The sequence below is a fragment of the Marmota marmota genome, unplaced genomic scaffold (genome assembly GCF_001458135.2).
Source record: "Marmota marmota marmota unplaced genomic scaffold, marMar, whole genome shotgun sequence".
Lineage (NCBI taxonomy): Eukaryota > Metazoa > Chordata > Mammalia > Rodentia > Sciuridae > Marmota > Marmota marmota.
The window spans coordinates 28194822-28209238 of NW_026000093.1; the positions used below are offsets into that span (position 1 = coordinate 28194822).

At 32.9% G+C, this 14417-nt stretch overlaps 1 protein-coding gene across 1 annotated transcript in view; it reads left to right on the forward strand.

The window, feature by feature from the left end:
- Nucleotides 1-14417, forward strand: part of Pkia (cAMP-dependent protein kinase inhibitor alpha) — a 91216-nt gene that overhangs the window by 39614 nt on the left and 37185 nt on the right. Inside the window, exon 2 of the mRNA XM_048783088.1 lies at nt 13569-13696. The gene's annotated coding sequence lies outside the window, so the exon portion shown is untranslated. The remainder of the gene's footprint in view (nt 1-13568; nt 13697-14417) is intronic.

A 14417-nucleotide genomic window follows, 5' to 3' on the forward strand; every position in this document is an offset into this window, starting at 1 on the left:
AAAAAAAAAAAAAAAAAGATGGTGGAATGAGATGGATATCACTACCCTAAGTACATGTATGAAAAAGACACGAATGGTGTGAATGTATTTTGTATACAACCAAAAATATGAAAACTTGCTCTATATATGTAATATGAATTGTGATGCATTCTGCTGTCATTTATAACAAATTAGAATAAAACATTTAAAAAATAAAGAAAGAACATAAGAAGGAAAAAGAAATGAAAGATTTATTACTTTGAGGTAAGGTTGCTAAAGAAATTAATGTTCATAATACTCTTGTCATAATGGCATTAACATACCCATTTTTTGAAAAAGTGACTGAGGCTCTTCAATTGCAGGTTATCTAGGAGGTATTCCTGCTTTGAAAGGGACAGTCATGTCAAGAATTTCAATCCCACTAAACTGAAACAGGTAGTGACATGATTAGTTTTGACCTAAATTGTAACCTCATTTAAATATCGCTTGTCCTTTTCCAGGTTAATAATCTGTATTCCAGAAAGAACTGCAGTTCTTTTGATCATAAAATTGTTTCCAAGTTTCTTCTACCAATTATAAGTTTTGACTGGTTTTGTATGAGCAAAAGCCTGGAGTTACATTGCAAAATGCTGTGTGCTATTGGTTGGTTGATATGAAGAAATGCAGATAAACACAAATTGAGTGTTTATCATGTATATCAAGTCCATGAAAAATCACCTGTGATGCTAATTTGGGTTGATAAATTTCAGCTTTCCTAAACCTCAGCATTATTATTTCTACCTCTCCTCTGACTTAATAACCTCAATGTTAGATTCTCAAAACAAAAACAAATTACTAAGTATTTCACTTCAAATCAGGTAATGGATGCCTCTTCTGGATTTAAACATTATTTTAATTATTTATAATCCTTAGAATGTTTCTGAAATAATTATTAACAGTAAGAGAACTGAGGCACAGGGAGGTCTAAGTAAATGACAGAGCTAAAATTTAAACCCAGGCCAGTTTCAATCCTGAGCCCCACTCAGTGTAAATAATTAACAAATATTTATTTCTTTTACCTCAGTTGAAGACAAAGAATACAGGTGTATGGAAGAAACATAGAATCCTTAAGCAATACATAAAGAATGCAGTTCTTTCTTTGTTTTAAACAGGTTACTTTAAATAAAAATGATGTAAGAATACTGCTGGTTAGCAGTTACTGGTGCTTCATACTGTCTTAAAAACTGAGCATTAAGCATTTTATAGGCATGAGGGGTTGTGGCAGGGTTGATCAAGTACCATACCACTTGCTACATCTAAATCTTGCATATATACTACCTGTCTTAGGAAATAGCTAAGGTGTTTGAATTATCAACATGACCAGGTACTAGCTATGAAATAAAAAGAGGTTTTCTGGATTCTTTGACCAAGACATTCAGGAGAGAAGGGAGAGGACCTAGTGGCTATTCTGAGGAGCTGTTCTTTGAAGGGAAGCAGTACTAGTGTAAGCATTGTATTGTTTGCTTAGGAACTGCAGGCCCTGATAACCCGAAACTAAGGTTTTGATAAAAACTAAACGCTGGTTCCTTATAGTTTGGAAAAAATAAACTGCTACCTATTCATCTCTTCAGTTTGAGGCCAATTTCAGCAATATACCAAGACCCTCAGTAACTTAGTGAGATGCTGTCTTAAAAAATAAAAAGAACTGGGGATGTAGCCCAGTGGTAAAGCATCCCTGAGTTCAGTCCTCAGGACAAAAAAAAGTTTTGGTCATATCATTGTACCAATTTCATAACAGATAATCTGATCCTGCTTTCTGCATTTAAATAAGAACAAATCATACACGTCTTTCTGAATTTTATAATTAATCTGCAAAGGTAATGTATAATTTTATGTAGTCTACTTTCATACACATTTGGCATCATTTTGACTTTCACTATTCATGTGTTATGTTTGCTGGCACACAAATCATTTCCTGATTGCCACATCTGGAATACTGATTATGTTTGCATTTTAGAGTTTAGGTCTTAAAACTCAAGCAGAGTCTGGGAACTTGCAAAGTAAACAGTCTTCCTACTTTCACTAAGAAAATTATAAATCTGCATTTCTATTTAAAGAAAACTCAATTGTTCTATCACTCTAAATTTAAATGACATTTTCTTTTAAACAAATCATGAAACATAAATTAGACTAAATATAAGCTGTCTTTTTTCCATCCAGAGCAAATGACAATAACATCTTGTACAGAAATAAAAGGTTTTCTTACCCACAGTTTGATTCATTGCTCTCCTCTTCTTCAAAAACTAATTCTAATTAAGATGTATTTATGTCTCAATGAAATCATCAAGAAAACCACATTAGCGATTCTTTTGAATAATGACTTATTTCACACTGAAATACCTTAAACATGAACAGTCATAGCTAAAGTGATAGATTTTGGTAATATTGAGACTTGATTCATAAAGGAATACATTGGGGTAGCAGATGGACTGTGAAAGAACAAGAATAATTTTTAAGTAACTTTGGCTTTGATATTTAAACCAATAACTTACCATGAAGAACAAAAGGACAGGTTTCATCCATTTTAAGGAAGCAGAGTATTTTCAGCTCATAGTAGGCATGTTCTAATAGTCTGATAGAATATATAGATTTTTATATATGTTATTTAATTTCATTACATCTCTTTGTAATAGATAATGAAATTCCTACTTGTAGATAGGAAATGAGCTTTGAAAAATTAAGATTGGTACCTAATTAGAGTTAAGTAGGTACCTAAGCTGATCTAATTCCAGAGCAAAGCTCTTTCTTCCTTCTCAGTGTGAATCTTTATCACTTTGAGAACTGATGGACACTGACTACCTTCCAGAAAAATGCACAGATAAACAACATGAGGTATGCTGTATTGGTACAAACCTCACTAAAGGTTTGTCATTGTTGGACTTGCTTCTTCTGAAAGATCTTTTTGCAAAATTGTTTTCCCCTTAGATTATAGGCTTCAAATATTTTCTCTGAAGACATTCCTAATATATATGTATATATATATTAGAAAATTATTTTGCTTTATAGCTAAAAATATAGACTTGTATTTAACTACATCTAAATGCCAATGTTATATCTGCATATGCCAGGATTCAAGCTGGGTTCACAACTGCATAATATACAATGGTTTTCTTTTGATATTTTGAAGTATATAATTTAATAATTACAGAACAAAAGAAAAAAAACTCCTTGGCTTCTCATCATCATGCTATTAGCTTACCCCATTGCCTTAAGCCAATTTATTCTTGCTTCTGCTTCCCTATAATATGGAGAGAATGTTTTTGCGACCTTCCCTCAAAAGCTTCTTCATTCCAAGTGCATCTTGCATAAACCCAGGCCTTCCCACACAGTCAATTTGTGCCAGGAAGTCTTAAGATTGGTGCACATAAATGTATTATTTTGGACTTCTCAAATAGGGTCTTTGTAGGCAATAATATAATGGTTAAGAGAGCTGGAATTGATATCAGATCTTCTGAGTCTAAATACTGCCTACACCCTAATGCACTTATGTAACCCTGGAGAAATCACTGAAACACTTTTAAAATATTAGATTTCTTATCTGGAAAATGGGATAATAAATGCATTTACCTCTTAGTGTTATGGTGTAAATTGAAATGAGGTGATGCACGGTAAGCATTAGCACAGCGCCTCTTATCAAGTAACAGCTGCTCATAATGTTAACTGTCTCCTTTGCATCCCTATTCCCAGCTTAGTGCCTAATACATAGTAGTTTTTCAGCAAATAGCACATTTGTTAGTTCTAACATTTAAGAAATTCACTCCCAGGAGGGTAATCAACCCCTCACCATTTACTTGTCCCACTAAAAGGGAAATAGCAGCTACCTACAAGATCTTTTTTCCTACTCTAAATCCCTTGTCCACCTCTCAGTTCTAATAATCCTGGACCCCAAACAGATAGAATTTTAAAATCATACTAATATGAAAAAAGCTGGGTTTCCCTAATCTAATATTTCCCAGAATCTCAGGATCACCAAGCTTTTGTTAGTGTAGCTTAGTTGGGACTAATTGTGATAGTCAATCAGTTACTTTTTAACTCATTGATATTTTAAAATTCATTATATTTCAACTCACATTTCACAGAGGCATACTTTTTGTTTAAAGACTCAATAATCAAAGTAATCTTCTAAAAAGCACAAATAGATGATATCATTGGCCTGCTTAAAACCTTCAAAGACCATCTATTAAAAAGAGAGTAACACATAAAATATTTAGCAAGACTTATGAGCACTATGTGCTGTGGCTACCCCCACCATCTTTTTCAGATCTTCACCTGGTTCCAGGTCTTTTTAAGTCCTCAGATACAGCAATATCATGACTACATTTTTTTTTTAATTTTCGTGCCTATATCGGTTTCTCTTTGATCACTTACATCTCATTTGAATTGCCAATACTGCTACCTTAGCCAGAGAGACTGGCCTCCTCAATTTTCTACCCAATTATACATTTGTATGTCTTTCACTAAATGAAATGTGTTCATTTCTTTACCTCCATACATCTGGGATAGTTGCTTAAGAACAAGAACTTTGCACTTCTTGTTCACTAGTGAATCTTTTAAAATTTTCAAAAAAGCATGGTAGATACTCAGGAAACGTTCTGAACAAATAAATAAATATAGGAAGGAACAGGAAAAAATGAGAAACACTACAAGAGAAATATTTCTCTTTTGAAAGAAAAGAGTAAGAGTAATAAAAAAAACATGTTCATTCAGTAGAATCAATCAGTCATACATAGTTGCTAGTGTATGACTTATTGGTTCATATTCAATACAAAATGTTCCACTGCTTTCTGGTCTTTTAGATTTAATAATTTAATTTCAAGGTAAATGAAATCAGAACATTTAGAAATTAGATGAAAGGGGGGCAACAAAATATACTGAGGTAGAAGATTGTAAAAGTGTAAGAGCATAGAATGATAAAACAATTTTTGTTTGTTATTTTATTTTCTTTTTAATAGAAGAACACAGCCTAGAAATATAAGGACAAAAAGCTTCCACTATTTGTAGTGACATGGGGATGACGAGTTCCCTGCATAGGTAAAAGTTTCAGAGAAGTGGAGAAATGTGGGGGTGGGTTAGTCAGACGGAAGTACATTACAGAGTAAATGGAACATGAGGAAGTGGAAACAATATGTGAAGATAACAATTTTAATTATATATGAATTGGATAATGAATATATATGAAGATATATTTTCATTCTAAAATTTTAAGGAGTTACCAGCCTAGTATAAGTTTATATTTTGATGGGAATAATTCATAAAGAGTAGGTGAGTTGTAGTGACGTTCTTGATAAAATGAGAACAAATGGAAAAGTGGCTACATGCCATAGAAATTACTTTTTAATTTTAACTCTCATAATAAAAGGGACTTCAAAGATGAGTGTAGATGCAAATAAATTAATGGATTTGACAGTGGGTCATTTACCAGCTCCTGTTTTCTTAATGAGATCTGAGGCAATTCATTAGCTGAGAGAAAGGAAAGTAAGAGGACAGAGGGAAATTTGAGGAGAGTGGGGAAGATTTATGAAAAAAATCATCTTTAAGGGGAATGAGAAAGAATTTACTGGTGAGTCAGAGTAATATTCTTAATCTTGAAAGCTCATTTGAGATAGGCAATCATTAATGTATTGGAATTCCAATTTGCTCTGCCCAGTTTTTCTCCAGCTACCTGGACATAAGTTACAAAAAGAAGCAGAAAAGAATGAGAGAAATATATAGATATGTGTGTGAACATATATTCACATACACAAACAATAGTAATCAAAACATTCAAAGAAATGGAATATGAGGTTCCAGTTTATTAACACCAAAATAAAAAATAATATCTTATGTTGGCAATTTCTTCAGAATCTAATTTGGTTTTATTACTTGAAAAGTAATTCATTAGCAATGTCTAGTAAGATAAAAGTGTTCAAAATTTTTGTACATCAATTTTAATTTTGGAAATTACTCTAAAAATAATTTATATTTAGAAAATTATAAAGTGCTCATTGTCCTGCCACTTGTAATAGCAAAAAATGGGAAACACTTTTAATTGCCAACAATAGGGAAATGATCTAGTAAATTATATTCACTTTGTAGCAAATTACACATTTGTTAAAATTCTAATTACAAGACTGTCGCAAAATAGAATAATGGTTAATGAAGAAATTTGTCTATCTTGTAAAAACTATGTAAACATATCAATATTTATTTAATAAAATAAAATATTTAAAGTTCTATAACACTAAGCTAAATCTTTTAATAATGAAAATGTTCTGTTTCAAATATTATTTAACATGATTCTTTTTATAATTTTGCTTTTTAAGGAGTATTAAAGAAGTTTTTTGTACCTCCTTTTTTTAAGACTTTCTAATTACTACAATATATAAAGTTTCATACTGTTAAGTAAGCAAGCAATCCAGTATGAGAGAGGATTAGACTTAATTTGACAATTCACACTTCAAAGTTATTTTGTAGAGAAAGCCATATCTTCTTGTGTTAAAAGGGTCATTCTAAGATTTTTTTTGTTTTGGCCATATTTTTCTTGGAGTAGAAATTAAGCATACTACCTAAATTTCCTAGCCATTCCTTTCTACTAATCTCATTTATCTTTCCTTTCCCAGAAATGAGAACAAATGAGTCTGTAGGTGCATTTGCCAATTTCTTAATCCTCTTATTATCCACATTATGAAAACTTGCTGATATGAACACATCTAATATATTCAAACTCTTTAGTTACTGAATTATAATTTGGCCTTTTATTATAAGGATCGACTCAACTTCTAGAAGTCTTATGATTTCTTAGTTCAAAACTGAGAAATCCTTAATATTCAGCCATACGATGAACACTTATTTCGTAGGTAGGAGTTCCTGATTATTGGTTATCGGATACCTGGCAGTATTCTTGCCATTTCTCAGAAATTCTCTATTATAGTTTCTTTCTTCACACACAAAGAGATATACTCACTTACTTTGATTAAAAGCACATACTCTGGCACTGTAAGTCCAAGGTTCTAACTCATTTTAGTTATGGGACCATCTTACTTTAGGCAAATAATCTCTTATCTTTGTTATTTTCATCTGTAAAATAGAGATTAATCAGAAGGACTATTTTGAAGGTTTGTCTGATATTATGTGAAAAGAGTTTCTTTTGCAGAGCCAGGTGCAAAGCACACATTCAATATGCAGTTAGTAATTTTATTACTTTATTATTATAATTGGTAATAGGGACTAACCTCTGAGCTATATAGCCTCAGCCCTTTTGTATTTTACCTTTGAGACACTGTCTCAGTATATTGCACAGGCTGGCCTTAAACTTGCAATCCTCCTGCCTCAGCCTCTAGAATCACTGGGATTATAGGCATGCACCACAGATTTTTTATTATTAAGTCTTAATTTAACCTAAGCTTTTGAACCCCCTGCTTTTGAGAAAAATGAACAAATATGGTATAGTAGAAGAGATGAGAAAACAGACCAGGGATAAAAATGGCCAAATCACTTATGTTCCCTTGGGCAGTATATGAAGAATTGCTCTGTTTTGAAAAACACAAAAGAAAAATGTGGTGACTAATTTATTTTAACTATTTCTAAATGCTAAGCACAAAATTACATGATGCTTTTCATATTTATACCAATAGAATAATGTGGAATGATGCATACTAAAGATAAAATATTTATCTACAAATACATAGCCTATATTTTTGGGACATTTCTGAGCTGGTGGATAAAAAGTAGATAGTGAGTGACCTTTGAGTAGTAAAAAACAGAGAAATACCCTTTTCAATATGGTATTTTACCTTTAGGTAAAGTGCTTCATATATCTAACTACAAAGCTGTATGCCATATGCCTGTTAGGCACCTACATGTCAATGAAAGCTGCTTTGGAGATTTGGATTTTATCATGGAAGGGATTTATAAAAGTAACGTGCCAGTATCATTGGCAACCACAAGTGCTGACAAAATGAGTCCCCAATTTAAATTCATGATCATGCTGTCCTATTATATCCTTTCCTTGTGATTTTTTTTTTTTTTTTTGGTTGGGGGCCAAAGATGAGTGGAAAATGTAGAAAAGTGAAACCTTTACAGGATTAAATAACACTAAATTATTTTGATAACATAAAATACATTAGGTAAAGTTATTACTGCATCTTGCACTAATATTTCAGCATTTATTAGACAATGCCTATAATCAATGTTTATGATAATCACTGTCTTTTAAAGTGAAATCATGCTCACAGCACATATTAACCATATATAAGGTTAAACCATCAACATAAAGTCAGCATTCATAAACAGTTTACTTAGATTTATTTGGAAGCTTCTTACAAAAAATTGATATCAAGAATTATTGCTTATTGAATTGGAGTCACAAAGTTTTTTCTCCCGTATCAATATTAATAAGGTAAAGCAAATTTACACATTCATTAGGGGATACAGAAACATAATCATAAAAGAACAAAATGCTTGACTTTTAAAATAGATTTTATTTTTTAGAACAGTTTTAATTTTACAGAAATTTTTATATGTATGTAAATACTACATATACATACATATACTGAATATATATATATATATATATAGGCTTTTATTTCAGACTTTGGATTACATTATTCCAAATCTTTATTTTTCTTACTCAGAGGTCCAGCTTGGCCACTGCAAACTTTTTTCATTTTTCTTGGTACCAGGTATTGAACTCAGGAGCACTCAACCACTGAGCCACATCCCCAGCCCTATTTTTATATTTTATTTAGAGATAGGGTCTCACTGAGTTGCTTAGCACCTTGCCAGTTGCTGAGGCTGGCTTTAAACTTGCAATCCTCCTGCCTTAGTCTCCCAAACCTCTGGGATTACAGGTATGTACCACAGCGCCTAGCCTATTGCAAACTCTTTCAGTTTATTCCTGTGCTACTTTGACATGATTCAAGGTAGGTTTATTTATTTTTAATCACTTCCTCAATTTCTTGCATTATAAGATGTCTAGACTCATCTTTTATATTTCCTGCCCCAGTCCTAGTATTGGCCATTTCTCCAAGAAGTTCTAGTTATTTTTTTTTTTTTTTTTTTGAGAATGGCATTAGACATCAAGATCTGATTATTAGGCATACTCATTTCTACTAGAGTGAAATTGCTTCTAGGTCTTCTCAGCTGACTAAGCCAAGCTGAAAAACCTTGTATATATACATATCTATAAATATTTGTATATATTGCCATGCATAACTATATTAGGCCAACCATGAGTTTATGTTGATGAATCCAACACTAATTCATTACAAATGATTATCTTAGTCTTATTCCCTTGCTTATCTGTACATTTCACCTTGAAGATCACTTAACTTTGAAAGTATGAAAATCAAATTAATAATTTTGTTACCTCTGAGAAACTATTTCAGTTGATTCCTCTGCTACCTTGAAAAGCCATATTCTATAGCAGAATAATTCCTAAAGGGTATGGTTTATATCACTGAAGTTCATTTTATGGCTAGCAGAAGTTTTTAACATCAGTAGACCTCCACACTTCTGATTTTGACAAATTGAAGTAGCCCCATTTTTCTTTGGTGTTTGCACTTACAACTAAAGTGCTAAGCTTAATGTAAAAATATTAAAAAATAAAAAATCAACAACAGCAAGCATAGGAAACACTGTAAGGTGTAAATTCTAAAGACCTTTGGACTTGAAGAATGACATGGCAATGATATTTTTTTTCCTTGTTACCTCCTAAATGTCCCAGACATGTCCACCAACAGATACAAAAAATTAAATTTTTTTTTTTAAATTCCAAGATAAAAACATTCCTCCAAGAAAAAGTATGAGGAAAGGGGAAAACCATTTTGGAAATACATGCAATACTACTACAGCCAAACAGTAATGGAAAATTGCATTGCATCCATCCTCTATGCCTTAATTTAAGTAAGACCAAGTAAGGAGTTTTTCCATACCATCCCACTTCTGTCCTCCAAAAGCAGATAGGATTCCAATTTCACTTGCCAGAGTTCTTTCAATGTGGTTCAGTGGTGAGTTAAAGCCTCCAGTCTCATGCATGAAGGTCACCTAAAGAGGTAGGACCAGACAGGGCTAACATTATGTCCCCACCCAGTCTTGGAGGCTTAGTTTATCAAGGATAATGAAATATGGAAAGTTAGAGATAATATCTGGTGTCAGTGGTACCCAATGGAGATCTGAACTGCTACCTATACCCAGCATCAACAAGATGGAATGGTGTGAAAAAAAACCTGTTGATGATTCACTTTTCTTTCCTCTGGTGTCAGAGAGCACATTAAGAAACAGCTCCTACTCCCACTTAGGCAACAAGTTTTGTTTTTACTTTCTTTGGGAAGATATCAGCAAGGTTAATTGGAGAGCTAAACTTTTCTCCCATCTGTCTGCAGTAAGTCAGTGTGAGTCTGTGACACACTTTTCCTGAGGTGGAGTCAGTAAGGCCCACTGAAAAGCTGTACAATACATTCACATTACACCTCAATATAGAGACACTTCCTGCTAAGAAAGTAATAATAATAAAATAAAACTAAGAGTTATATAATACTCAATGTTCAAAATGAAATTGAAAATCACTCATCATACCTAAACCCAGAAAATCACAAAGTGAATAAAAAAAGCAATAAGCATACACCAACACTAAATAAATCAGGTGTTGGAAAGTTCTGACAAAGAATTAAAAATGTTTCAACAAGCAATTATATATTTCTTGAAATACATTAAAACAGTAAGCAAAGACATAAAGGTTATAAAAGTAATGGAAATTATTGAATTAAAAATAAATTAAACAAAAATCAAAAATAAAATAATCTTTCATTGGAAAGGCTCAATAGTAAAGTGTATATAATGAAAACCTGAGAACAGATCAGTAGAATTTATCAAATATGAAAAACAGAGACAATTAAACTTAGTAGGGGATAAGTTAGGATCTCAGGAACCTGTGGAACAATTAAGGTGCTAATATTTGCGTCATCAATATTTCAAAATGAAAAGAAAGGGAAAGTGAGACTAAAAAAGCATTTGAAGAAATAGTGACTAAAAAGTTCCAGTATTTAGCAAAAAACATAAACCTATAGATTCAACAACCTGAGCAAACCCCAAATAGGATATATACACAGATATCTATGCCACTATGTATAACTGAATTTCTGAAGAATAAAGACAAAGAAAACATCTGAATATCAGACAGAAAGAAATAATTCATTAATTATAGAGAAAAACCCAATTCAAATGACGTTAGAAATCTGATCTGAAATAATGGAGGTCAGAAATGATGGCATAATATTTTTCTAGTATTGAAAGAAAAGAATTGTCAGTCATGGATTTCATGACGCATTTTCTCATTTGACTTATGTTAATGGGCTAATCATTCTGAATCCAGCATTGCAACCACTCTTCTCCAATAATTCAGCCATGGTATTTCCAAAGTGATCTTTTTAAAGCAGACAAAAATCTTTAACCCATCCTGATTTTATTATGCAAATCAAAATTTCTCTCTTCTAACTTCCAATGACAGCTAAAATCAATCAATCGCTGCCCATCTTCCCAAGGATTAAATCCCACATCTTTATCATACATACATGACCATTCATTTTCTGGCTGCTACCATCCTATCCACTGTCTTTGCTCTTTACACACCTCTTTGAGCACTCCCCCTCCCCCAGCACTGGGGATAGAACCAAGGACCTTGCACATACTAAGTGTTTTAATACTGAACTACATCCCAGACATCTGCATACTTTTTATACTGGTTGTATAAAAGAATCCTTTCTGTTCTGTGCCTAACCATTCTTTTTCTTGCCATTGTAAATTTTTCTTCTTTTTAATCACAAAAACTCACCCCTCCTTCCTATTACATATCCAACTCCACTACTGCCTTCTAAAGGAAGACCTATTATTATTTACTACTGGCTTACAGTAAATTAGTCAATTAAAATTCTGTTTCTTCCCTGTAAAAAACTGTAGAATTCTGTGTCTTCCCTGTGTAGAATTCTGTATCTTTCTTGTAGAAACTCTGTACTAGTTTGTACTATAATTATGGATTTACATATCTGGGTGCTCCAACAGAATGAATTCTAGATGGTAAAATAATGATTATAATAGGAGTATCTAGCTTAATTCCTGACAGACATTAGAAGTTCATTAAATGTATGTTGATAACTGAGTGAATGAATGGTCAACTTGAAATTTTAATTGCTTCTCTTTCTTCACTAGGATTCTATCAAACATAATGACAGTCTTCCACTAATTCAGAGATTAAGGTTTTTCATTTGGAATTAGAAGCCAATCACTAATATGCTACTGCCACCCACCATATCCAGTGCTGTCAGTGCCCCATCCATATTGCCCAGCACTCATCCATTCAGTATATAGTGATAGAATAATATTACCTGAAATTATTTATGTTGGGGCAAATCAGAATGTTCATGTATCTGTGTGTAGCTTTCAACCAATTAGAGGGGATTTGAGATATAGGCATATCAGCTTTCTCACACATTGATTGGGATAACTCTAAGGCATGTACTACAGAGTCTCACTGAACTCCTTAGAAGGACTAACACTTACTGACAGGAATAACCTGCTCACTAACATGACTACTATTTTTCTTCCATGCCTCTATTCTTAATTATCATTCTATTCCTGAGTTTCCTGGGACTATTTCCCAGATAAAAGTGTGCATTCAAATTTTTATCATAAGTTCTGTTTCTGGGGAACTCAACCTAAGATAATCACAAACTATTTCTTACCTCCTAACAATACACTGCTTCTTACATACCATGGTACAGGTCCCAAGGCATGGCTCAATTTATGTTGCTCCTCCTAGATCCTAATATATTCAAACAGATGGAAGAAAACATGGTCTTATAAAGAGGAATAATTTATAAGAGAATGCCTTATGGGTGCAGAGAGGGAGAGATAGTGTGTTCCATTAATGATGAAATTTATGGGCAGATGGTCTATAACAGGTGTGACTACAATTTGAGAAGATTTTCCCTTATTCACTTGGGAAACTGCTATTGTTATTTTGGAATCCCAATCTCGGGACTTTATTTGCTTTATTTGTCTCTTTTCCTTTTACCCTAATATCCAGCTTTCTAAATCACTGACTAGGGTCAACAAATTTATTCTCTCCCCACATATGTGTGTGCATGCATACACACACACACATACTTTTGTGTATGGCAGAGCTTAAAAACCATTAAAGGTGTCTGTGACATATTTTCAACAAGTTTCTATGTTTATTTTAAGAAATTTAAGTTTAGTCAAATTAATTTCCTAGAATCCTAAGAGAAGACTCATGAAAAGAAGTCTAGGTGAAGACTGAAGGAAAGAAATGAGTTTTGTTATTTAGCAAAGGATAATTTTTCTATTAGGAAGTCTTTGCTTGTCTTAAAGACCCAAAATGCATCCTATACTTTTGTCATTTGTTGCTTTATGAGTACTTGAATTTATAAATCATGCATCTCTTTAAAGTTATTCTACTGTTAGTGAAAGGTGTACTTAGACATTTACTTAAAACTGTTAAAAGCAAAATCTGCATATATAGATAATTTCCCTTTCCCTTGCTGTCTCCATTTCAGTTGCCTGATTTTCTGGAAGGACTGGTTTCCCCAAAGAAGCAATATCTGGTAGAAGTTCAAAGGTCATCTCCAAAAAACAAAAAAAGAAGAAGAATCAATGAATTAAAGACAAGAACGTTTCCAATCAGGTAGGAACACTGAAACTCATAAATTCAGTCATCTTAAATTAAGTGTGCGGATAGCTATTTGTATATCTAATCTGCCCTATAAAGAACTTGCTCACAATTCCCTTGGAGGCACAGGTGTTTATCAGAGAGTACCTTAGAGAAAAGGGAAGACAATAACAGCATGATATTTTTTTTCCATTTTTAGCTTGATGTTACTAAGTACACATAGTGATACCTGTGTCTGTGGTCTAATCCCAGGAGTTAATGCATGTGAAGCAACAGATTAACCCTTGGTATTTTCTCCTAAGAGAAATAATTTTCATAGGTTGTCAACATGATCCTTTAGTTGCTTATCAAAATTAAGGGCCATGATGGCATCAAGTCTTCTAAGTGAGGAACAGTCCCACTCAATGGTGTGAGAAAATTGGCTTGATTCTTGTTGAAGTACATCTTGCCTTGGTCTATGTGCAAGTGAGTGCACATAGGGAAATGGAAGGGAGAAGAATGAGACATATAAAAGAGGAACTCTGTTGTATTTACCCATGCTTGTCGGAGTCTGACAATTTTATTTTCATTTGCAATTTGAGATTAAAATTATAGCAAAGGGCCTTCCCTTTTTATGACAAAACAAAAGACAGTAGTGACATCAAAATCAGGGGCTAGTTTTTCTCATTTTTAATTAGGTAGTCAATATTTAGCATAGCACTTGACCTCTAGTAAGTACTCAAAACAAGGACATCTT